This window comes from Chanodichthys erythropterus, chromosome 17 (assembly GCF_024489055.1).
Source record: "Chanodichthys erythropterus isolate Z2021 chromosome 17, ASM2448905v1, whole genome shotgun sequence".
Classification (NCBI taxonomy): domain Eukaryota; kingdom Metazoa; phylum Chordata; class Actinopteri; order Cypriniformes; family Xenocyprididae; genus Chanodichthys; species Chanodichthys erythropterus.
Window position 1 is genome coordinate 16277826 of NC_090237.1, and position 26134 is coordinate 16303959.

The 26134-nt window shown below is 36.2% G+C and overlaps 1 protein-coding gene across 1 annotated transcript in view; it reads left to right on the top strand.

The window, feature by feature from the left end:
* Positions 1 to 695: 695 nt before the first annotated feature.
* The window catches only part of grik4 (glutamate receptor, ionotropic, kainate 4), a 430510-nt gene continuing 405071 nt past the window's right edge, over positions 696 to 26134 (top strand). The window contains exons 1-2 of the mRNA XM_067365349.1: positions 696 to 1127; positions 8674 to 8786. The gene's annotated coding sequence lies outside the window, so the exon portion shown is untranslated. The remainder of the gene's footprint in view (positions 1128 to 8673; positions 8787 to 26134) is intronic.

Below are 26134 nucleotides of genomic sequence, written 5' to 3' on the forward strand. Positions count from 1 at the left end.
CTGTTGTGTAGGATAGGGGTTCGCGAGTCAGCCTATATGACAGCGAGCAAATACATATTATTTTTTGTTGAGTAGCATATTGTTGTTAACAGGCTATTTTATATAGCCTAAATGAATGAATGAATTAAATTTGACTGGCCATTTATGTTTGTTTGGTCATTGGTCAAATTAGGCCTATTGGATTATGTCGCGTCTAAAAAGTCTCCAAAGTCTGTAAACATGTTTTGAAAGAAATGTTTTTTTTTTTTTTGTTTTTTTTTTTTTTAATTCTGTTCTGTTGAAGTATAATTTATAATTCTGAGGTCAGTGAACGTAATAATTTTCCTGGTACTCCCAAAAAAATTCTTGCAAATTCCGCCAAAGTACTAAAAGAACCTTTTAATGGAATCACCAAGGTGTTTGTATCATGAATCATTTTGAAAAATTGGAATCTGAAACAGAATCATTAAATTATTTTCGATTTTCTAACTTGCATTTCGATCATTGGTAAAGAAATCCTACATAGCCAGAGATGCTGCCTTTGAGCAGAGTGGGAGATCGTGAGAAGAGAGCAGCGTGAAGGAGTGCGAGCTGTATCAGTGCAGGTCCTGAAGCAGAAGAGAGAAGAGAGCTATCGGGCTCTTATCACACGCGTTTAAAACCTTTATGTAAATGTACTTATCTCTGGAAAGTGGAAGAAGGAAAGTGAAGGAAACAGAGCAAAAGAAGACCGCCAACCGATGTTTGACTTAATTTGACATGAGAGAGGATATCTGTTTCATTTATTTCTCACTGGGATGCGGATTTTCCCCTTCTTTTCTTGACAGCGTGCGTTTGCCCCGCATCTCTGGTATCATACGGATATATACGGAGAAAAAAAATAAGATGAAGTGGCCTTCGAAAGTAGTTTTTGACGGCGTACCGCTCGCTAATGTTTTATTTTTTCTTTAATCGTGTTCAATAACGTTGCACCGGGCTCTAGGAACGGCGGGAATTGATAGGGCACGCGCGCAGTGCTTATAAAACAACAGCTGATGATTGAAGCTCACATCAAGCCAAATAAAACACTATCAGAAGAATAAACACCACTGATTTTGTTATAGCCTACACAAATCGCGGAGGCATAAAAACGACGAGCTTTAAAACAGGTAAGACGATTCGCATCATTGCTTCATGCAGTTACGGTCTATTTTGCATTTAGTTTATTCAACATGTGATGGATTGGATTGCATGGGAAATTGCTGTAGATCGTGAGACTTTAATGCTTTGTTTGGATTTAGCTTACATCATTTTAATTCTGTGGACACACGGCAGAATCGTAGATAGCCTACTGAAGCAGCATCATGCCAAAACGGCTATAAATCCGCTAAACTTGAATATCATTGTGCAATTTGAATCATTTAGGAGCCTTATGTCTCAAATGAATTTTAAAGTAAATTAGCACATTTCCTCCTCAATGTTCTGTATTAGTCAGCGCAACAATTGATAGTCAATGAACACTGCATGATTTGCATGACAATTAGATCATTCTTTGAAATAATTTATTATATAAGTGAGTGGTGCTTGTTTAATCACACTGAGCACCGGTGAGTTACTATAACAAATGATGCTGTACTGTTGCACATGCATTCAGTTTTATGAAAAAAATTGCCATAAAGGAGAATGAAAGACAATATAAAGAATACGCATGTGACGCAAGAAACTTAATTGTTGTGCTCTATAGTGGTTCCTAACAGGACATTCAAAGTCAAATATTGAATCTTAATCTATTAAAGTGACATTGACCTCAGTTACGGTTAAGGTGGTTTTCTGATTGTTTTATATGGTGATATATGTGTGTGTGTGTGTGTGCACAAGTCACACATTACAATGCATGAGGCTAGGTGTTACCGGTTGTGCAACATGTGTGCTCTAAACTTTGCAGCATCTGGTTCAGCTCTTATGACACTGATTTTCTGACTTGAAATCTTTCTTGATAGTACTGAAATAACCTAATGTTTTTGAGAGCTTCGTCAGGTTGTGCTGAGGGCTTTTGGTTGAAGATGAGGGTGGAATGGGTGTCATCTTTGCACCCCCTGGTGGATAATAGCATGCGAGTCTGTTCTGTAAAAAAGTCTGTTTCACAGTCATTATTTGCTCTTAGTGTGTGTGATCCTAAATAACAGATAACACAAAAGTTATCAAATTGTTATTTAAAGCCCTAATATTCATGACTGCTTAATGATAATATAGTGGCATAATGGGTGAGTATTCTACATGTATGTCAACACAGCACTTCTTTTATAGCTAACTATTGTCTACTTCACTAAATGCAATAAAGCGAGAACAACTTTAACCTGAACTGCATGCTATTGATGGGTATTTTGATTCATTTCAGTGGCTGGAATCTTTTGAATTTGTGACCCTAAAAGATGATTTCACTCATAAGCTCGGGTGGCCTTTCTGGGGGTTACATTGTTATGCCATTAGGTGGCGACAAATGAATGTCTTTTGTGTTTTGAACTAATCATGGAGTCATTCACTCAACCGATTCATTAACAAACAGTGTTTAAATGGTTTGTTAGAATTTGCGAGTCTACAAATCTAACAAGAGACCCCAGAAAAAAAGTTTAAGCATCTTTTTCTATACAAATACCAACAACAATGAATATGTGTCATTTCATTATCATCTCTGGTGGTATCCACTGCTTAGTATAACAATTATGAAGCTGTTAATAAAAAGCTATAGAAATAACAATAATAACTGTGTAAATATATTAAGAGCTTCTAATGTCATTTTAATTCTGTATGGTGGACATTTTTAAGCCTTCATATTTCTTCTGCCTTTTTTCTCACCGTATTTTGAACAGAACTGAATAAATGATATCTTCTCGAGAGGTTACGATCAGCACTCGATCGGCAGATCCTCGTTTGTTGCCTTGTTCAGTCCCGCTTCAATTCTTGCACAGACTCAAAAGAAACAGTGAAGGGGATGTGTTTGTTCGGTAGGTGCAACCAATGAAACGTTCATTCATAGCCCGCGGGCCAATGCTGTTGGCTCATGCAATAGTCAGTCTTAGAATGCGATAAATGTGCGCGGCATCACATCAGATCAGTACAAGTCAGTGCATGTGAACGAAAATGATTCACTTACTGAAAAGAAAAAACAAACTCTACTCCAATCACTATCACACATCATGTGGAATTCTGCAGATTGAAGTTAAACATGGTCAAAAGTGAAAGTACTCCACTATGATTGGTAGCTGAAAGCATTAATTAGACAACATATTTAATAAACAATCACGGGACGGATTAACATGATAGATTGATTAACAGGTAATTCATCTCTCAAAATACATTCATTGTCGGCCTGCTCTGGGTCATGTGTCTTCACGTTGCAATGTATTACTGTTCGATGCAATCGTTGTTTGGCTGGTGAGTGACAGGCTCTGTTAATGGCAAATCCTTGTTCGTTTGGAAGACTTTTTTTTTTTTTTGGTAGTATTTTTCCCATAGGGTGCTTATCAAACGGAAGGCAGCAGTGAGGCCTTCTGTGTCCTTCCAAGTCCAGTTCTTCGGAGGCTACTAAAAGTACTGTACTGTATTTTTGTCACCGTGCAATATATATATATATATATATATATATATATATATATGAAGAGTTTCGTTGCAAAACTAGATAAATCCATTTTTTTTAATTTTTCAAAAATCTTGTTTTTTGGTTGTGCATTCCAATTAATATCAATTCAACTGCAGTTGGTTTGTTTTGATTTAAACCTTCATAACTTAAAAAATACAGCTAAGTAGCACCATAAAACAAAATAATAACATGATAACATAATAATAAACATGTTTTGACAAAAATGTTAAAAATGGATTGATCTCGTTTTGCAACGAAACTCTTCATATATATATATATATATATATAAATCTGTATATATATGAATATATGTGTGTGTACATTTAAGTTGTTAAAAAGTGTAGGAGATTGACTGTTACTTCATTTGCAGTGCAGTGCAATTAGCTCGTTTCGATTCCCCGAATGGCAAAATTATTTTCAGAATCATGGGTAATAAAAGTTTTTCACCAGAAATTATGCTGTTAAACACAAATTTTGATTGTTTAGAAAAAATGCTGAAAAGTCATTTGTCAACTATTTGAAACATTATTATGATAATTCTTTAAAAATTATGCATTTAAGATGCATGATAATTATTTACATTATTTTGTTAGAGTGCATGCAATAGTGATACTTTGGGCTTGGTTTGTAAAGAGGGTCCAAAAGTATATGAGCTGTAATGGCTATGTCATCAACATGATCAAACAACCAAAATTGTGTTAATATATATTGGTAATATAACACTAGGAAATAATATTTGATATCTGGAAATATCTGAAATGTTTAGTCTGCTGTATTTCAGGGGAACAAAGATATTCACTTTATCTCATTTATTATTTACTGGCATATTTATGTTGCATGTAATAAAGTCTGCGAAGTAAAGTCTGCTGCAGGCATGAGCATGCTTGGATGACTTTACAGAAAGCTTTTTATTGCGGAATTGCTTGTATGTGTGTTTTTTTTCTTCAACTGATGTGAAAAAAAAACAACAACATAAAAATAGTTTTTCATAAGTTTGGGTCAAGACTAGTCTACATGTTTGTCTCAACAGTGGGAGGCCCCTGGTTTAGCAAACTTGTTGCAATTTTGTTTGGTGTTGCTAATTTACATTAATGTCTTGGCATTGGTAGTGGGTCTGCTGTAGTTTAGTGATATCAGAAGCATGTAATTATGGCTAAAGGTAGCTGAAGCAAATGCTTCATGGACTAGTACTGCTGATTTGCATTTGTTTTCATAGAAAGCCTGCCCCTATAGACAGAATGTGCACAGCAACTGAACAAACACGATTAAAATGGCATATAAAGGCCCGCACAAGTTTGGAGTCCGAGTGCCTGGCTACTGGTAGCAAATATGTATATGCACCTGACAGAAAATGGAGTAAGATGCATGATCTCATTGGATGCCTGATCAGTTGATGGATAGGTCATGGAGAAGCACAACTCTCTGTTGTAGTGAAGGTTAACCAACATGGTGTGACAATTTGTCAGTATCCGTGAGAGCGGTCTCCACAGAATTGAGACAAGGGCATCATTCAGCACTTTCTGTGTTGAGGGCCACTTACAGGACATTTGCCAATCTGTGCAACACCCATGAGACCAGCCCTTCACAAACTCAACACTCAGTCCATTTTCCTAACTAATGAAAACCGTTTTTGTACAATAATTGATTGAACAGTAGCGATGCTAACAAACATGCTTCTGGATGCACAATATACCAGACCAGTATCTTATTGGATAATTGGTTATCAAATATATATATATATATATATATATATATATAAAATATTAGGGCTGGGACTATACATCGATGCATTGTGAATCAAGAAATGATTCTGGATAGATTCTGATATTTTCTGTATGGATCGCGATTCTCTCTCGAATCGATTCTGAATCAGAAACAGACATAATCTGGTTCCTTCCAAATCCTTAAACACATCACTTGAACCTTTTATAAAATAATCAATCATAAAGTTTGAAAAGTTTGAAGCGAATTACAAGGGTGTTTGCAGTGGGCTGTTTACATTAATCTCACATCATAAAAGCATTCTGAGGTGCAAATACATTGTCAGACTCAGCCGAATGCATGAGTGTTCTTCTTCGTGAGCATTTGAGTATGCGGTTAAAAAATAGCCTAGAACGCCATCTACTGTTAAACACTAAGCTCAGAATCGATTTGCGATGCATTTGAAAAAGATCAGAAATGATCCACAAATCACGACGCATCAATAGTATTGTCCCAGCCCTAATATATATATATATATATATATATATATATATATATATATATATATATATATATTATATATATACACACACACACACACACACACACACACACACATGTTTGTTTTTGTGAATTGTGGGGACTTTCCATAGGCCGCAATGCATTTTATACTGTACAAACCGTACTTTCTATCACCCTACCCTACCCCTAACCCTAAACCTAACCATCACAGGAAACTGTGCACACCTTTATTTTCTCACAAAAACATCATTTAGTATTTTTATTAATTATTTTACATTGTGGGGACCGGTGGCTGGTCCCCACGATGTAGGTGAACTCAGGTTTATATTACATCATGGGGACATTTGGTCCCCACAATGTAATATAAACAAAAGCACACACACACACACACACACTGCTGTTAAAAAGTGTGGGATTTTTAGTAAAAATCTGAAATAGAAAACTTTTGTAACATTATACAGTACCGTTTAAAAGTTTCAGGTCAGCAAGGATGCATTAAATTGATCAAAAGTGACAGCAAAGACATTTATAATGTTACAAAAGATTCTATTTCAAATAAATGCTGTTTTTTTCTATTCATCAGAGATTCCTGAAAAAAATTGTACACAACTATTTTTAACATTTATAATATTAGTATATGTTTTTTGAGCATCAAATCAGCATATTAGAATGACTTCTAAAGGATCATGGGGCACTGAAGACTGGAGTAATGATGCTGAAAATGCAGCCTTGCGAACACAGGAATAAATGACATTTTAAGTTATTTTAAATTGTAATCATATTTTACAATATTAGTTTTTTTTTTTTCTTAAATCAAATAAATGCAGTTTTTGGCTGAGAGGAAGAGACTTCTTTTAAAAACATTAAAAATCTTACCAATACCAAACGTTTGAATGACAGTGTATATATTTTGTATTAAATTTATTATAATGTTATGATGCTTAAATTCACATGTAGCATTTAAAACAATTGATTTTAGTTTTGTGTGTTATTTGTAATTTATTAATTGACAATAACATAAATATATTATCAACTTATTGGTATCAGAGAAAATGTTAATGTATTGCTCCTTTTAAATTTTGATTTAGTTGAAACAGATTGATTTTTGAAATGGTGCAGTCCTGAATTTCTTTTACTAACACTTGTATAATGGTGGACTAACAATAAAAATCACAATAACAAAAGCAAGCATTCAAAATCATGAAATGATAAAACCATACAGGATTGGTTGTGCTCTTAGAGCCATCCACAGCTAAGGCCGTTTCAGAATCCATATGTCAGTCAATGAGCAGAATATAATGTCACAGAGCATGACATATCCATATCTGTCCCCTGTGTCTAGTATTGATTCTGTGGTCAGTAGTGTTTAAGTGAATTTTCCAGGCCTTTCCTTCAGAGCAGCCCAGCCCAGCGCAGTCAGTATTTCATAGTTAATAATTACTGGCACCAATCAGTTTTGTCCAGGTGAATGGCTGAAAATTGCAGCTGCTATGTGATTTTCCTTGAGGCTTTCACAAAATATAATCCTTTGCGTTTGTTTATTTAGCTTTATTATTATTATTATTATTATTATTATGTAGCGAGGCTTTTGCACTTCATATAGCACCGTTATCTCCTTGGCTCATGAAGAGAGCTTGAGAGTTTGAATTTAGCAAGATGTTATTTACAGACATTTGATTGCAGTGTTTTGGCTGTCGAGCACATTCTGAATGTCACCCACCCTCCAAAAATGCCTCTTTCATGTTGCCCTGGAAGTGTCAGCTGTCAGATGTGTCTCCAGCTGAGTTTCCTTTCAGGGCTATTCAAGGTCACATGAGCTGCTTTTTCTGCAGGATATTCAAGTCACTTTTTTTATCAACTTTGTGAACCACCTTTGTAGCGCATCTCATCAAGTTCATGCCTAGTTGTTGCCATGACAGCACCACTTCACGTCACTCTTGTGAGAGCGAATGACATGCATATATCCTATAAGACATAGTTGAGTTTTAAGAAGTCTATTATTTCAGAATGATCAAATATGCATCTGTCGAAAGCGAAAAAATGGTCTAAGGATCTTTCCCTGCAGGAGATTTATAACTGGTGAGTGACTGAAGTATCATACATGATCGAATGCTTTTGCTTGAACGAAACACTTCTGCGCTCACTTTCCAAAGACTCAGGATGAACGTAAAGGATTTTTGTGACTTAAAGGATGTGACATCTTCTAATTGACTGATAAATTAAAGAAATGTGTTTTTAGAACGACCTTCTGAGGTTTTACATAAAACAACCTATAGAGGCTGGTCTTATTTAATGCCTGAGGACTTTTTTCATCAATCTTGGTAACATCTAATTTCTCCTTTCTCCTCGCAAAGGCCTTGCTTTTCAACTGCTTTCATTTAAATGTTGTCTTATCATCCAGTCATATTTCACCAACATGGTTAGCCAGGAAAAAGCAGCTGTACAAAAGATTGTTTTCCTGTTTCTAATTTTGGTAAAATGTTTGCCAATTATGGTGTGAAATTGCTAGCTGTTGTTTTTTAGATATGGCTACTTGATGGAGGAGGCTCTGTGAGCAGGAGCTTGACTTTCATTTTTCCATTTTCTGTTTCACTGATTCCTTCAGTTTGTCAGACCTGAAAATTAGCATTGTTGACATCAATTCCCTCATACTACCCTCAGATTTCACCACCCATGTGTCCATGAGCCCTCAAAGCCTTGAAGATTACATTGATATATGAGTTAGCATTTTTTTTTTTTGGTACATCAATGTAGTTTGAATTATTTATATTTTGATACCAGGCTGTCTAGCAGGTAGTCCCAATGATCACTCACTTCATCAGTTCAATGGCGGTTCTCTTCCTCTCTGCCAGGCTTCAGTCGATACGTGGAGATGTCTGTACACTTTTGAAGGTTTCCACCTCCGCAAATAAGCTTCCAGGCTCAGAGAGAAGTTCATTGGAGACAAATGGTGCACATTTCACAGGTAGGCCTTTGCAACCACTGTGATTTGTTTCATTGCTAATGGGGGCTGAAGTGCCGGGGCCCCAGGCCATTTGCTTTTTGGAGTGTCAGTCTGAGCGAGAACAGCCAGCCTCTCTTAACAGCTTAAAAAAAAAAAAGTCCTCAGCACCAAGTGAGTTCCTCACAGACTGGGCTTCCAGAAGACTTTCTCTTTACCTCTCCTCATTACCATACACAGGCTCTACAGATAGAATCTCTAATGCCCACAGGGTGCTTAACGCACCACAGAGGTGACTGCTGAAGCTGTCTAATTGGCCGCCCAGGCAAAGCCATATGGAAGCTACCTGTGTGATTGACAGAGGCCATGGAGAAAAGGAGATCCCAAGCGGAAGGCTGGATTGTCCTGGCTCCTTTTAATCATGTCGTTCAGCATTGTCGATAAGAGATGTTCTGAGATTAGAGTTCAAGGAGGACGGCCTTGCGCCGTGACTGTGGGATTTACTCAACATGTGGAAGAGATGACTGAATCAGTATTCAGTAAGGAGGAGCAGAAGGTTACAGCAGAAACCTTCTCCATATTTAGTATGAAGATCACATTATTTAGTATGCAGATCACATTATTTTTGTAGAGTAATGATGTGTAGTCAGATTTACCACATCTTTTACCAGTAAAGTTTTTACCATGTAATTTATATGCACTACCATTCAAAAGTTTGGGGTCAGTAAGCTTTTTTAAGTTTTTGAAAGAAGCTTTTGCTCCTCGAGGCTACTGTATCAAAAGTACATAAAAAAAAAATATTGTGAAATTTTATCACAGTTTAAAATAGCTGTTTTCTTTCTAAATATATTTTAAAGTGTAATTTATTGCTGTGATGACAAAGCTGATAATTTTTTTTTATGATTCTTTGATAATAGAAAGCAGGGGTTGACTGATATGTGTTTTTCAGGGCCGATTACAGATGAAGCAGGCCTATAACTGATATTTTGAACCGAAATGTCTGGTGTAAAAATGAAAATTAATGTTAAAAAATTAAGAATAATATGGGCTCTGACAAAAAAGAAAAAAATCTTGAAAATGGTTTAAAACATATCTTTAATTCTGAGAACTGTTAATACTAACATTAATAATAATAATCCAATGTAAAATAATTATACTATATATTATAATATCTATATAAATGAAATATAGATTAATTCATATTAAAGGTTTTCTTTTGTTGTTTGATTGTGACATGCAATAGTAGACAGTAGCAGGTTTAAAGGCTGCTGTCTCTTTAAGATCTAAAGCAATATTGTTACACATTCTGTTCACATTCACTCAAGACAACATACTGTGCTTACATGTATACTTGCCAAGACGGGCATTTTAACATAACTGTGTGTGTATCTGAACATTTATGTGTAATAAGTCATGAAAAATAACTCAATCTGACACTTGTTGTGAGCAGTTTGAGAGGCGGCTGTGTCCTGTGTGCGCATGCATTGGCTGAGAGCACACTGACTGTAGACTGTCTCTTGAGAGCTCGCGAGTAGTTTATGCTTTAAAATGGCTTGTATTTTTGAACTGGCATGAGTCAAAATGATGTGCAACAAGTGCCAGTTCCGTCAACTGTCTGAAATGTGTGCTAAAGTCTTGTATTGCAGTGAACAGCTTGCTTGCAGATCAAACTCAGTGTGGATAATATGGAGGTGAAGCCATTTGCACATTTTGAGAGAGAGGGAGACTCGATCGGTACCGCTGAATCACTTAAACTGCTTGTGAAACTACGTCTTACAGGAAGTTTTAAAATTTCCCGCTTAATAATCGCAAAACCTGCGGGAATGTGTAGAATTATGTGCAAATAACGCGCCATATTCCGGTCCTGATTGTATTGAGGTGTTTTACATCTTCAGTGTAGTGGATTGTGATTTAACTTCAGCAACGTCTGCTGCTGCCTTACATTTGAGAGACAACTGATGCGTGATCACTGAAGCAGCTCCAGTTAGCAAGGGCTTTCGGTGTGAGAGTGCAAAACTTTCTGTGCCTTCAGCTTTCCGTGCTGATTGGCCGGACTCACGACTTCCAACAAATCAGATGGCCAGTGGGTGGAGCTTGCTCTTGGCCACAGAGTGATGCGTTTGGACAGAGGATGCATCAGAGCCAAATAGCGCATTTCAAAATTAAATTATTTTACTGGCAAATCAGTTTTGAAAATGACCGATACCGATAACCATAAAAATGCTTAATACTGGCGCAGATAATCGGTCGACCCCTAATAGAAAGTTCTAGTAGTGTGTATATATACATTATTTATACATTATTAATATTATATTTTTTTCTAAATGTAGTAAAAATCTAAATGTGGCTTTGTTGACCCCCATTTAAAAACCCTAGTTGTAGAGTCTTAAGAATTTAGTGTCCCTGTATTACCCCCCAAACTCTGCTCTGCCCTTTTCATTGGATATTTCCCAAGTTCCCATGTTTTTGTTTTAGATTAACACCAGCTTCCAGTTCATATCTGGCTTGTGACAGGATCATTATCTTTGAGGACTTTGCAGGAACAGTAAAACATTTAAACTGATCTGGTGGATAGACAGCTCAAGGATGGTAATGACCATGAGGAGACGAGACAAAGACATCAAATTAGTGCCATTGAGATACCAGTCATGGCTTGTCACAATGTGCTTGGTAAACCACCAGTTTTGCTACAGAAACTGTAAATTTACACAAATGAACTGCAATAGACAGAGATAAAGCAGTTAGCCAACAGTTTGCTTCTATCTGTGATGCATTATAGTAGCTATGACAGAGATCAATGTGAATCTCAAGGATATATGTAAAAACAAAGATTAAAGAATTTACTGTAAAGTACAACACAGACATCAATTATGGAAAAGATACAAAACAATATTGAAGGATTCGGATGCTGCAGTGTGCACAGTTTATTCAATTAGCAGGAAGTGGAAGTGACATCAAACCACAGACACTGGCTAGGAAAATTTGTCCTTCAAAACACTTTCAGCAGTAAGACATAAAATGGCATTTAAAATGTTTACTTCTGAAATGTGATATTTTATTTGCATGACATATGTGATGCCAGCTGAAAAGGAAAGTAGTTTCATGTATCATTTTGCACTATATCAAAGGTCACCTATTATGCCCATTTTTACAAGATGTAATTTAAGTCTCAGGTGTCCCCAGAATGTGTCATTTATACATCCATGTTGTAAATACCTATTTCTGACTACAGTCAAGAACAGGCTGCTTTTGTGCATGTGCCTTTAAATGCAAATGAGCTGCTGTGCCCCACCTCTCTCTTCGATCACAGTTCCTGCCTCAATCGGATTCTCTGCCAAATACAAACAAGACATCTGCTCGGTTGATTATAGATGATTATCATCTATATCGCGAACACTCTCACGGATAGCACAGTTCTTCTTTTATCATTAAAGTTTATTTTTCCATGCATTTTAAAGCTATATCAGTTTAAACTTCTAATAGATCAATTTCTGAGCGCAGTGAAGCGCACACACAGACAGCGGGCTGTCAGACGTCACGTCTCGTGAGTAACTTCTCTTTCACATTTTTTTTTGTTTTGTTTAAACTGTCAAATACACACAAGATTCTGTCAAAAACACGCAGTTAACATAAACACAGTCAGTTATGTCTGTGAACATAAATAGCAGGCAACGTTACTGAAATCATATGTGTATATTAGATCTGTGGCTCATTCCCTTCAAAAATAAAACTAATTGACTGGGTTCAGCGGCTCAGGTGTCAGGAGTAAATGAAGACTGTTATGTTCACTCCTACATCCATAAAAAAAACCTCTCAATTACTTACCAGACATTGTTGTTGCTACAGCTGCTTGAGCACGGAGAAAATGGCGGACAGCGTACAGCTCGCTGAGGGCAGAAACTATGGTAATACAGGACTGTCAGTCATTGGCCATGGGTGGGGCATGAGGAATGTAACGTCACATTACTTAGAAATGGCTTGTTTAATGAGACTGCTTTGGTTTAACGGGGATTTAAAGGATTAGTTCACTTTCAAATTAAAATTTCCTGATAATTTCCTGATAATTTGGTTATCAGTAAATTATCAGGATATAATTTTCCTGATAATTTGGTTAAAACGTATATAATAAATTTTTTTTTTTTTTTTAGAAAATGAGTGATGGTTTCTCTAGATAAGACCCTTATTCCTCATCTGGGATCATGTAGAATGCTTTGAAGTTGCACTGAAACTGTAATTTTGACCTTCAACCATTTGGAGTCCACTGAAATCCACCATATGGAGAAAAATCCTGGAATGTTTTCATCAAAAAACTTAATTTCTTTTTGACTGGAGAAAGAAAGACATGGACATCTTGGATGACATGGGGGTGAGTAAATTATCAGGAAATTTTAATTTGAAAGTGAACTAATCCTTTAAAAAATAGGAGTGGGTGAATTTTTATCATTGTAAGATGGTTGTTCACACACACTGCCAACACACATTTATATCCAAACACCTTGTAAAAGTGGATTTAGCTTAATAGGTGACCTTTAAAGTGCCCTTATTATGGCATTTGAAAGGTTCCTATTTTTTTTTTCCCTAGTTTTGGAAATCGCCAACAACAGGTTTAAAAGCATGCAAGGTCAAAAAAACACTTTAATTGTCTTATAATATGCACAATATGCTCCGCTCTGTTCTAAAAATAAAGACTCGGAGAAGAACTGGGACTAAGAAAAAGTTGTTTTGTGTTTATGTTACGGTGGTAAACAACCAAACAGTCATGGTATATGCCTTAGCCCAACGCAGAAACATATTGATAAAGCACTGCAGTTGTACACCAACGTGTACTATTCTTTATCATAACATATCAAGTAATAACAATGAAAAACATTTGACACATTTCTTTTTTGACACAAAAGACAGAAAAGCTCGCGGCGTGTGTTGCGCAATCGCTCCAGTGGCCTCTTTCAGCTCCCACAACACTCGGCCCTGCTCTGCTTCATACTACAGTAATGTTAATAATCTAATTCATGAACACTGTTCTTCCCGACTCCAGTCCCTATTCTTTTGCACCGTCCATTGAGATGGAGACCACATGTCCCGAGATTCTGCTCTAAAACTTGGCGTCATCAAGTCAAAAAGCTATGGCTTTGTTTTGAATAGGCTTCTAGCGACCTCTAGCGGACAAAATTATTACATATTGTACCTTTTAATATATGGTGCACTTTCAGATTTAAAACTTTGCAGGATGTTTTCATTCACTTAGAGCTATGTTACACACTACATGAAAGGTAATTTTCAAAAATCCATAATAGCGGCACTTTAAGCCCTAAAATGTGTATTAAAAATATAAATAACTTGATTTCATCTTGACTTTAAAACACTGTGTTACTGATAACTAAAGCTAAAACTATTAAAAATTGTTCTCATTAAGTGAAATAAAGCTGAAAAAATATTAGATGAAAAATTTAAAAAAATTTAAATAAAAAAAAATATTCAAATAATATAACAGTGTATAAGTATTGGGAATACTAAAATAACACTGACTATAATTTTGAATTCTTTAGCATTTTGAAGAAACTTTAAGTGCAAATTGCTAATAATATTCTTCTTCATCTATGCATTTTTGTCCAAACTCAGAGCTGCAGTTTAGCTTGCCAAAACTACTCTTGTTATTTTTCAAATCTTAGATGTGTTTTAAAACCCAACTTTGATTCATTCTTTGTCATGCATACATAATGGCATGGGATAGTGCAATATGGATGTAAGGCACAGAGGGAGAAGGCAGCTCATTAGTTACCGCTTCTCCGAATGTTCAATTGTGTTACCAGATGCTGGGCCTCATCGCAGATTTCATCTTTAATCAACTGGAGAGCCAGAACGGAGCCTCTCTTTTAAACTGATTGTTTAGAGAAAAGTCGCATTTAATGCCACTCACCCTGTCATCGCTTGCTTTTTCGCTCACTCGTTCAGCAGGACTACGATGATCTGGTGTTCTTATCGGTTCAGACCTCGATTCCTGAAGCGAACGTGACACTGGGTCAGCAACATTTGACTTCATCCACTCAACCACAGCTGCACGATGACAGCTTAGATGGGTGTCCCCTCTTGGGATAATGACACATTTACCACTCAAGTGGATCGGGGCAAGTTAGGTGCTTCACAGAATGGAGAGAAAAGCTCCATCTCTGTTTGGTTCCCGCTATGCATCAACGTGTATTTCAGGTCAGAGCAGTGAATGAAGTCTGGCTGTAAGAGACAGGAACGGTGCACAGACTGGGGTAATTACCCTTTCCTGCTGAACAGCTCTCCATTCTGATATATAGCCTGTGTGTGTTGTATAAACATTATGCCCTTCAATCATAGCCCTGTGGAGTCACCGCAGGAATCGTTGGTCTAAACACTGTGTTCTGACCTGACCCTAAGCATTGTTTGGTACCTCAGTTTGTGAATCCACTAAAATTAAAGCTGCAGTCCGCAACTTTTTTTGTGTTAAAGATTTACAAAAATTATATAATAAGAATATACAACATGAATCCATTTTCCAAACCATGTTTTTGTCTTACCCTGAATCATTACGGTACACTTATAATAAGTGTTTATATTCAGACTATTTCAGACCGGACTGGTAGGACTCGCCGCAGAGTATCACAGTAACTGCGTGACTCGCCATAGACATACACAGAGAAATGTAGCTCCGGCTACAATGTTCCTCCACAAGACACGTGCAGTTCTGTTTATTAACCGCTAGAGGGCCAAAAATCGCGGACAGCAGCTTTAACTTAAAGTTTGTTAGATCTTAAGAAATTGTGAAATTGATGTCATTTTACACTTTTAACAATAAAGGTTCCAAAAGTTTTTTTTTTTTTTGTAGCAATGCAATAGAACTATTTTGGGTTCTCCAAAAGAATTTTCTGTGAACAGTTATTAAAAGACAATTTTTTTTTTCGTAGTGTGAAAAATATTTTATCAAGGCCATAATATGCCCTTTTACAAAGTCTTGATTTTGTTTTTGGGGTCTACAAACATAGATTTTCATGCTTGAATGTTCAAAAAACATTTTTTTAAAACATATTTTACATTGTGGCAGCAGCTCTCCTCCCACTCTGTCAGTAACGCTCTATTTAATTCCTGTCTCTATGAAGCCCCTCCTTTGGAAAATTGCATTGTACTCTTATCAGCTGGACCAGTGTGTTGTGATTGGTCAACAGATTCAAGCGAGTTTCGGAAATGTCATGCCCCTTACCATAACCCCGAGTTTCATCATGCCCCTGAGTTTCATCAATCATCATTTTCATTCATTCAACCATCGATGCCAACAAATAACCTTTTATTTTTAAGAGTGTAGGATGGCTTATAGTGTTTTTGGATTAATATGCAATACTGTTGGCTTACTATGTTGCTTAATGTGTCACCCTGGACTTTGCAAAGGTTTAAAGGCACAAATAAGCCTTGTAATTACTGTGTGGCAACCATAATATCTTCTAAGACATGCTGATCACAGAGGAATGAGCCTTATCAGGAATCTCATTCAGCCATTTAATCGAACGTGTTTGTGCATTGAAACCATATTTACACATGATGCAATGTGACAGACTAAAAACAGCTTTGAGATATTGGCTCACACGAGCATCATCAAAGCACTGTTTATTAGCAGTAGTTTCTGTACTGAATAAATAAAATTGCTAAGATGAGCATCACTGTTACTATACAGTTTTTGCTGTGTTCCATGCAGTTTTGCTATGGACCTGAATGATGCTTCAAAACGTGACTTGCTGTTGATAGGTTATTTGTGGTCAGATGTATGATTACAACTCGTGGCAACCATCCACAACGTCCTAACATCATGGAGGCGACCTTTATATTGGCAAGCACCCATTACATTTTATTTGGATAATTAAAAAAAGGTTTTTTAAATTGTATATTGGGTTAGGGGTGCACTAATAATGCACACTTTTTTTATTATAAAATTCAATACTAATTTGTCTAAAAATAAAACCCTAAAAACTAAAAATTTGTTGTGTTAATGCTACAAGTAAATGTAGGCTTCACAACATTATAATGAACAGTGTGAAAAATTGCATTTAACAGTGTTATTAAATTATTAGTGTTCTTAAAGATTAAGTGAGCGTCAAGATGGCAGCAAAGGTAGAAGAGAGGAAATTAGCTTTAAATGAGTAATAAATATCCACAATCAACTGGCCGATACTGGATATGTTTTGTGTATACTAACATTCCTTTTTAATTTTCCCCTTTTATGTTTAGATTACCTTTGTTATAAATTAATACTAAAAAATATTGCAATAAATATTGGCAAACTATAAGTGTCCAAAATGTTGTACGTACAAATAGTTACATTTGGTTAAAGTTGCAATGAAATGCAAATAACTTTTATTCAGTGTTATGATACATCCAGGTGAAACGGATTATTGATCTGTCATCGGATGTTGATTGGATTTTGAGATGGGGGCATTGCACTCAAATGAATGTGAACTCTGATTTCACCAGAAGATTAAATTTTGATAAAGAAAATTGTGAGGTCAAAAAAACAATCATTGTTTAAAATAAGATCAATAAGCGAGTTTTCATTTCATGTTGACTTTAAATAAATATTAATTCAGGAAATCTTTACCTTGAATATCAACAGTATTCTTGATCACAAAAGCTTCTTCAGCAATGTAATGTGAGATTTGTCACTCTTTATCTATACTTGTGATCATATGCATTAATTCTATGTGTGTGATTTATGCTGCATGAATTTATTGGCTTTGAAATGAACAAGTAATTAACAGGTGAGAATACATGTAAGAATACATGTAAGTGGCAGCCTCTGATCGAGAACTGGCACTCTATAATTGCCTTTAGTTTCAAGATGGCAGGATACGGCAGCTCCTAATGGTGTTTCAGTGTCTCGTAGCATACACACTCCACTGGTATATCTGTCAAATTAATGAATTGTCTAGACGCATAGGGATTTATGTTAAATACAAAGGGGGGGAATGCAGGTAGCACCTACCTTTATGAGTCTTCTACTTCTTTTCATCTACTCTTCTCTTGCCAGTCTGTCAGATAGCTTTACAGGAGCATGCTGGCATACAGGCTTGATTGATCTTCTATGCCTGAATGGAATTTCCTCATTTTCCAAACACTAGTCTGAATAGGCCACTCGCTGCCCTGTTATTTGTCATGAGAGCTGTATCTGTGTGCGTAGTGAGTTATTTCTGTGCTTTTTTGGACTGCAGACAGTAGTGTGTGTAAGAGAGCATAGGCTGTTATCATCGACAAACAGTGAGGGATGAGATAAGTGGGATGCTTCAGGCGATTCTCTCTCTCTGTTACTCGGTACACTGTCTCTTTACAGTCCAACTCCTGTTCTGTTTCTTTTCCCCCAGTTTCTTTTGCACATGCCTCACTAAACCCCACCAAGCCAAACTGTGTCTGTTTTTAGACACACTGTGCTTGTTTTCAGATCTATGTATCTGAAATAATATTTTAAAAGGTATACATTTAAAGTGTGTTTCAAGATCTTAACCAAAAATTGATGCACCTCTTGATGGAAATAAATGTAATGTTGTCAAGTTATTTCCATCAACACATGCATCAATTTTTGGTCAAGATCTTGTATTGACAATGCAAGAGTCAAGCACTCTGTAACTACTCCAGCTCATCCCAAAGACTTTCAATTAACATCCCAAAACTTTCAATTAATCTTCTAATTCTTTATGCTCTCTGAACCATTCTTTCACAATTTGAGCCTGATGAATCTTGGCTTTGTCATCCTGGAATATGGCCATGATGCGTCTTCCAACGTGGTTGTTTAAAGGTGCCATCGAATGTTTTTTTTACAAGATGTAATATAAGTCTAAGGTGTCCCCTGAATGTGTCTGTGATGTTTCAACTCAAAATACCCCATAGATTTTTTTTATTAATTTTTTTAACGGCCTATTTTGGGGCATCATTAACTATGCACCGATTCAGGGGCTGCTGGCCCTTTAAATCTCATGCTCCCTGCCCATCGAGCTCGCGACTCTATAATACAGTGCATTTACAAAGTTCACACCGCTAATATAACCCTCAAATGGATCTTTACAAGATGTTCGTCATGTATGCTGCATGCATGCTTCGGGTCATGTGAGTATAGTTTTTATTTGGGTGTTTATATTTGATTCTGAACGAGTTTGGTAGTGCTCCATGGCTAAAGCTAACATTACACACTGTTGGAGAGATTTATAAAGAATGAAGATGTGTTTATGAATTATACAGACTGCAAGTGTTTAAAAATGAAAATAGCGACGGCTCTTGTCTCCGTGAATACAGTAAGAAACAATGGTAACTTTAACCAACAGTAGCCTACATTAGCAACGTGCTAATGAAACATTTAGAAAGACAATTACAAATATCATGATATCATGGATCATGTCAGTTATTTTTGCTCCATCTGCCATTTTTCGCTATTCTTGCTTGCTTACCTAGTCTGATGATTCAGCTGTGCACAGATCCAGACGTTAATACTGGCTGCCCTTGTCTAATGCCTTTCATAATGTTGGCAACATGGGCTGGCATATGCAAATATTGTGGCGTACATCCCGACTGTAACGTAACAGTCGGTATTATGTTGAGATTCGCCTGTTCTTCTGAGGTTTTTTAAACAAATGAGATTTATATAAGAAGGAGGAAACAATGGAGTTTGAAACTCAGTGTATGTCTTTTCCATGTACTGAACTCTTGTTGTTCAACTATGCCAAGGTAAATTCAATTTTTAATTCTTGGGCACCTTTAATAAATGAAAAGCTACACACTCCATCTGTAAGGGTTAGAAGAACTGTTGCCAAACATATAACATGCTAAAAACATAATAATCACAGCAATAACGATCCAGTCACAGTCTAAGGTGTCTCCTGAATGTGTCTGTGAAGTTTCAGCTCCAAATTACCCCATAGATTTTTTTAAATTAATTTTTTTAACTGCCTATTTTGGGGCACCATTAACAATGCACTGATTTACACTCTGCGCCGCCCCTTTAAGACGCGTACTTCCTGCCACACAAGCTCTCGACTATATTACAGTGCATTTACAAAGTTCACACAGCTAATATAACCCTCAAATGGATCTTTACAAGATGTTCATCATGCATGCTGCATGCATGCTTCGAATTATGTGAGTAAAGTATTTATTTGGATGTTAAAAGTTTTATTCTGAGTGAATTTGAGGTTGTCCTCCGTGGCTAACGGCTAATGCTACACTGTTGGAGAGATTTATAAAGAATGAAGTTGTGTTTATGAATTATACAGACTGCAAGTGTTTAAAAATGAAAATAGTGACAGCTCTTGTCTCCGTGAATACAGTAAGAAACGATGGTAACTTTAACCACATTTAACAGTACATTAGCAACATGCACTCATAAATTAAATTTTTGAATCTAGGGCACCTTTAAGGTATAATAGCATTATTATATGAATGTCTATATAAAATAATCTATATTAATATATATATATAATATGAATAATCTAAATAATATATATATATATATATATATAAGGGGTGTAACGGTATGCGTATTCATATACCGGACGGTTCACGGGGCAAATTCCAATTGGAAGTGATCATCCCTATGCCCTATGTGATCAACCCTAACGTGCGTGCCGTTTGGAATGCACTTGGCAAAGGGAGTGGCGTAATTTCCTCATATATTCATATATATAAATTAGTTTTATTGTTTTACATCAATATTTCATACTGTGTAGCTGTGAAGCTTGCACTCATATTTGATGTATCATTATTTGTTGTGTAATATAAACCTTTTTCAACAAAAATAACTACAATGTGATATAGAAAAACCTACAGTTATGGTGATATAAAATTACTCATACCGCAGCATTTTACTATCTGTAGCACTGGAAGGCAAGTCTTACTGAAGGGCACTGTGTTAAATCAAGATTGATTCATTCATTTGGGAGGAGCACTCAAGAATCAAGAGGCGAAGATCACCAGTCTTTTTTTGGATCCTTGGCTGAACCTGCTTCGTTATCATTCTCGTGATGTCAGATTTACTGTTGAAATTTGGCCAGCGAGCCGTGAGTCAGAGCGGCACAGCTGACTGTGTGGTGGAAGGCGGGTGTGGGTGGCCTGCACTACTGTATAGCGACTCCATGTGCCAGCCTCATCTCCATCATAATCAGGCCTGCAGGCACGAAGCAGAAATTGCCGGGGCTGCACACATCACACTCTGCTCATCTTATGAGGTCAGGAGGACACACTCTTAGATCTCGCTTTTATCATCCTGGGAAAGTCAAGACAGGATAAAGAAAGCTTGCAATCTTCTGCCCAGCCCTCCTCCGGGAAGGCTGTCTTGCTCCTATTAGCGTGTCATTGCTCTGTTAATTAAACACGCAAACAGAATGTAAGGACAGGAAGTGGATGTGGCGCTTTTTTGTAAGCAATTATGCTCGTACTTTTAAACGGCTTAATCTGCAGGAAGGGAGGCACTGGGTGTGATCTTCTGTCCATTATTGATTTAGGACTTGTGATGTCAGCACAGTGATTACTCAGCCTCAGTCTGTTCTAAAGCCATCGTTCGCCAGCACTGACCTCCACCTGCAGGCTGACATATCCAATAGTCAGTTACAGCCACTCCTCCAAATTACATTTTCTGAACATTTCTTTCTTTACTCTTCTGTCCTTTGATGTACCCACATTTCTAATTACTACTGTTTGCTGAGGCACTAGTGCTCATACTTGTGTGTAACTAGCCTTGGTCTAATTTTGGCATGGATTTGAATGATACCTCAAATCTTGCTGCTTGTGTTGTGTTTATTTATTTATTTGTTTTTTAATTTTTGGCACATGAATAGACAGGCAAAAAATATCTTACATATACATTGAAGGAAAACACTACAGCCAAATCACTGGCTTCCGGCAACGGCCACATGGTTTTCGCAGCGGTTACATGGTTTTCGCGAGTGGCATCTTTTCTCACCCATGCTAAATCTATGCCTATGTCATACATCCTAAATCAGGTCAGAGGTCATCCTTCTGCTGGAACTCAACTCTCTCATCTGGCCGTTGTCTGAAACCAGTTATTATAGTTTATAACTTTTAAAATATGGATATTTTGCTTACAAAAACCCATCAATTTGCTTCAGAATGCATTAACCCACTGGAGTCGTATGAATGGATGGATGGATGCGCTTTTTTGAGATTCAAAAATGTGGGCACTTTTCAATGCCATTACAAAGCTGGGAAGAGCCAGGATATTATTTAAAATAACCCTGATTGTTCGGCTGAAAGAAAATAACAGGGCTGCACGATTAATCGAAAGTAAACTGAACACGATTTCACAAAGGCAGTTTTTTTTTCTCTCGTTTTTTATTTGCAGCTTGTCAGTGATCAGTAGTAAATGCCTCTCCATCTGAAAGCCAGAGGGCACTCTCCTGCAGAAACTCCAAATATGCCCTGAAGAAGTAAACGCAAGTCACTATGGGCATCATACTATCGCTGTAGCTTTGGTTAAACATGACTAATAAACTGACTATGACTACAACAATATATGGTTTATCTGAGTTCTTCAAGCCTTCTCAGGTTTTTTCATGATAATAAAGTATTTTTGAAATGCAATGCTAATCGACATAGCCTTTATCACTGTATAGAATACTATGAAATAATATGTTGTGTGCCTTATTCTGTGTAAGAAGCCACATCATCTCACAGAAGAATGTTATTCCAAACACTCAACTGTCATTATGAAGTGAGTTTGGAGTAAAAACATGTTATTAAATGTTGGACAAGAGGTTCATAAATGCCTCTCATGTTTGGAAAGATGTTTGACACATGTTGTATTTCATATGCACATTATAAGTGACTCTCAGTGCTTTCAGTTGGAGCAGCATTTACTAAAAATAAAATATTTTCATAATCACATTATTAAAATCAGTTTAAGCGCGATTTCGAGTTAAATTTGTTTAATCATGCAGCCCTAAAGAAGAAAGTCATATACACCTAGGTGAGTAAATTATGGGATAATTGTCATTTTTGGGTGAACTATTGGGTGAAACCACCAAACTGGTTGCCTGAAGTCCCTAAACTATTCTTTTAAGGGTGAGCTGTTTTGACTTCGCAGCCACCCAGAACACAAACATAGTAACTGCATAATCAATGCATTAACAACCAGATTTATTATAGGGCAATTCCACGCAAAGGTCATCTTTACCATGAAAAAAAAAAGTTTTAACCAAAAGAACAAAACCCTTTTTAAATTGTCCATTTAGGTCTGTAATATACTGTATTAATGTGCTCTAACAGAAATTTTAAGAAAATTGCCTTGTTTATCCACAATATATGTGGTAAGCAACAATGCTTAAATTAAATTTTCAACCAACCATATTTCATGCTTTCAAAAAAGGGATCAAAGACCCCATTTTTTTAAACTTTATTTTAGCAGTAAGCATTGTGTAGAAAGATGGATACATGCCTGAGAAATAAATACACTCATTTAGTCATAACAGCACTGCCTGATGAATTTATAAGAGCTAGCATAAAGAGGTCAGGACGCTTCAGTGCTCTGTCACGTCCGTAACGTTTTAAAGATTAAGTTTATGTCATATAACAATTATAAATGCAAATAACTTGAAACTTTATATGCAAAGCTAAATTATGTTTATGCTTATTAGGATCAACAATTAATTTCACTACGTTGCTCTGAACAACCATAATAAGCGTTACGGACGTGACCGTTACGGACGCTTCATATTAAATCCTATGAGTTTGCTTCTTTATATTGCTATCATCTGTTTCAGGCTTACCATATCAGAACATATCCAATAATCGCAATACTCTTTGTGCTTTGTTAGTTTTAATATGAAAAAGGTTTAACTTTCAAATTCAGTCGATTTTATAACAAAATTTAAACAATAGATGTCGCTCTTTAATAGCCTACGGCGCGTGACAGATTAGCTACTGCAGTGCCTGTAAGCGGCGGATCAGGTGCACATGAACTGATCTTCTCTTCCTCTTGCCAGAGAACGAAATATGAACATCAAAAGGTAGGCCTATATGAAACAGTACAACTTATAGAAGAGCATTGTGTCTCATAGGACACTTCCCTCGGGAATTGGGATGTCGCGTTACCGGTTGGTTAAAAATGAATAGCCTAGCCTATATTGATCACAATCTGCGCGATCAAGCTGACAAAATGAAAATAATAAGATTGCAATAATTTTGACTTGAAATAAAGTTTGATCATTTTGACTCAAGACTCCGCTTTAAACTCTGAAAACTAGACGAAAAAAAACGTGTGGTCATTCATACACAAAACATAAAACTGACATGATTGCGATTGGCAATAGTGTCAATCGGTTCACCTGACTGTGGGGAAAACATGCGATTTTAAACTGCTTTATGATAAACATTAATATTTGTCAATGTATTTTAGCAAGCAGTTCTGTAAGAAGGAAAATCATGGTCTCTAAATTGATTCTTGAACAACGCACATGCTTGTCAACATGAGAAATAGGTCTAATCCATAACCTTTTGCACTACAGAGTATAACGTTACATTTGTATAAAGTTTAGTAAAAAGTTGATAAATTGTGGAGTCTTACCATACTGGTATCCCAGATTTCAGTATTTGGTGGTTTAAATGCTTGCTTGAGGTCTCTGTGAAAGTTTTAAAGCAGTTTTAAACCAGTCTTCTGTGCCGCTTTCAGACCGGTCACATCCGTAACGGAAAACTGTCACATCCGTAACGTTGTTTTTTCCTCATTAATGCGAACATGAAAAATTAAATAAAATTATTATTTTATGCTCTGTGGAGAGCCAACCCTTCTTCATTCAGTGGGCAGTATTACTTTTGGTTTGCGCAATGTAATTCACAGAATTCTTAAAAAATATGTTGTCACCCAAATCTTAGTGACTTTTTTTGTCACGTCCGTAACGCTGTATATTTCCCCTCATCTAAAATATAAAACAGTTGAATAGACTGACATTTTTCTAATGTCTGGACTCCTTTAGTAAGGGATTATGAATATATAAATAGACGGTTCAATATGTTACTATTAAATGCATTCTTTGAGCGTTTATATTTCAAGTTTTGACTCCAAATGTCACGTCCATAACGCTGGAATTGCCCTATACTTTTTAACATTTTTTATTTTTTTTTTTATTTCGGCCTTTCAAATTAGTTTAATTTTTTTTTTTTTTTTGTTACGCTATCCTCCGGTTTCACAGACAAGACTTTAGTCCTAGACTAAAATGCATTTTTCAGCTGTTTTATTTGAAAGCAACTTGCACTGACATATCTAAAAATGTTTTGTCTTAAAATGCACATTAGTAATGTTTTTTCTTGGGCACGTTTATAAAAGCTACTTAAATGCCCTAAATAAGGCCTAATCCTTGCTTAGCCTAAGCCCTCTCTGTGAAACCGGGCCTATGACCATTAGTTCAAAAGTTTTTTTTTTTGTTTTTTTTCTCTGCACTCTACCGTTATCACTGTCTAGTGTTTTTATCAGGTTTAATGAAGGCGGGTTGTAAAGGTTTCAATTTTATAAATTGAAAATCAAAAACTGAAGTTAATTTGTGGTTGTTTATTTTTTAGAGCTCACAGTCAATCATATTTTATTGGATTACAGAATTTCTACTTTGAAAAAATTGTTTTATGTTGATCCCTTGAAAAGTTTTTAATCAGGTTCAGTTAATTTAGTTGCAATTTATTTTTATTTTTTTGTGATTTGTCTTAAATTTGTCTTAATTATAATAACTTAATGCCAAAGCCAAAGAAGCTGGTATAGCTTTAAAGAAACAAACAAACAAACCAATATATATTCTTGTTTTAAAGTCTTGATAATGTGTTTTAGCTTCATTTTTAGGTGTTAAGGGTTTCTATTTCAGATGACAGTTCCTTTAGTTTTCTTTACTGCTAACAGCCACTCACAACACCTTAGCAACCACATAGCAAGGACAACTTTGACAATCACCTTGAACACCCTAGCAAGTTTTGCCTGGGGAAGCACCACTTATGTTTTCCTTCATCAAATGTAAATATGTAGTTATTTTCAGCTTTTCACATATACAGTATACTTATTTGTGGCAGGACAAATGAGTTCCATATGTTCATGTTCAGGCATGTGAACAAACTTTGTTTTATTAATTAATTGAAAATGGTGTCTGGCTCTTACAGTATCATGATTGTAGGGTTTCATCAAGGTTGAGCATCAACATCTGTTGTTTTCTAAACCGGCACACCAGAACGTTGGTTAAGCCAGCACTAGTGGGCTAACAAGAAACAAACAAGGTCTCTCTGGTATGGTTTAAATTTGGTCCAGAATTAGGGATTCGTTTAGTATTCGTTCTGTTTTGTTTCATTTTTGTGTTTTCTCAGGTGGCTTGCATTGTTAAACTTGC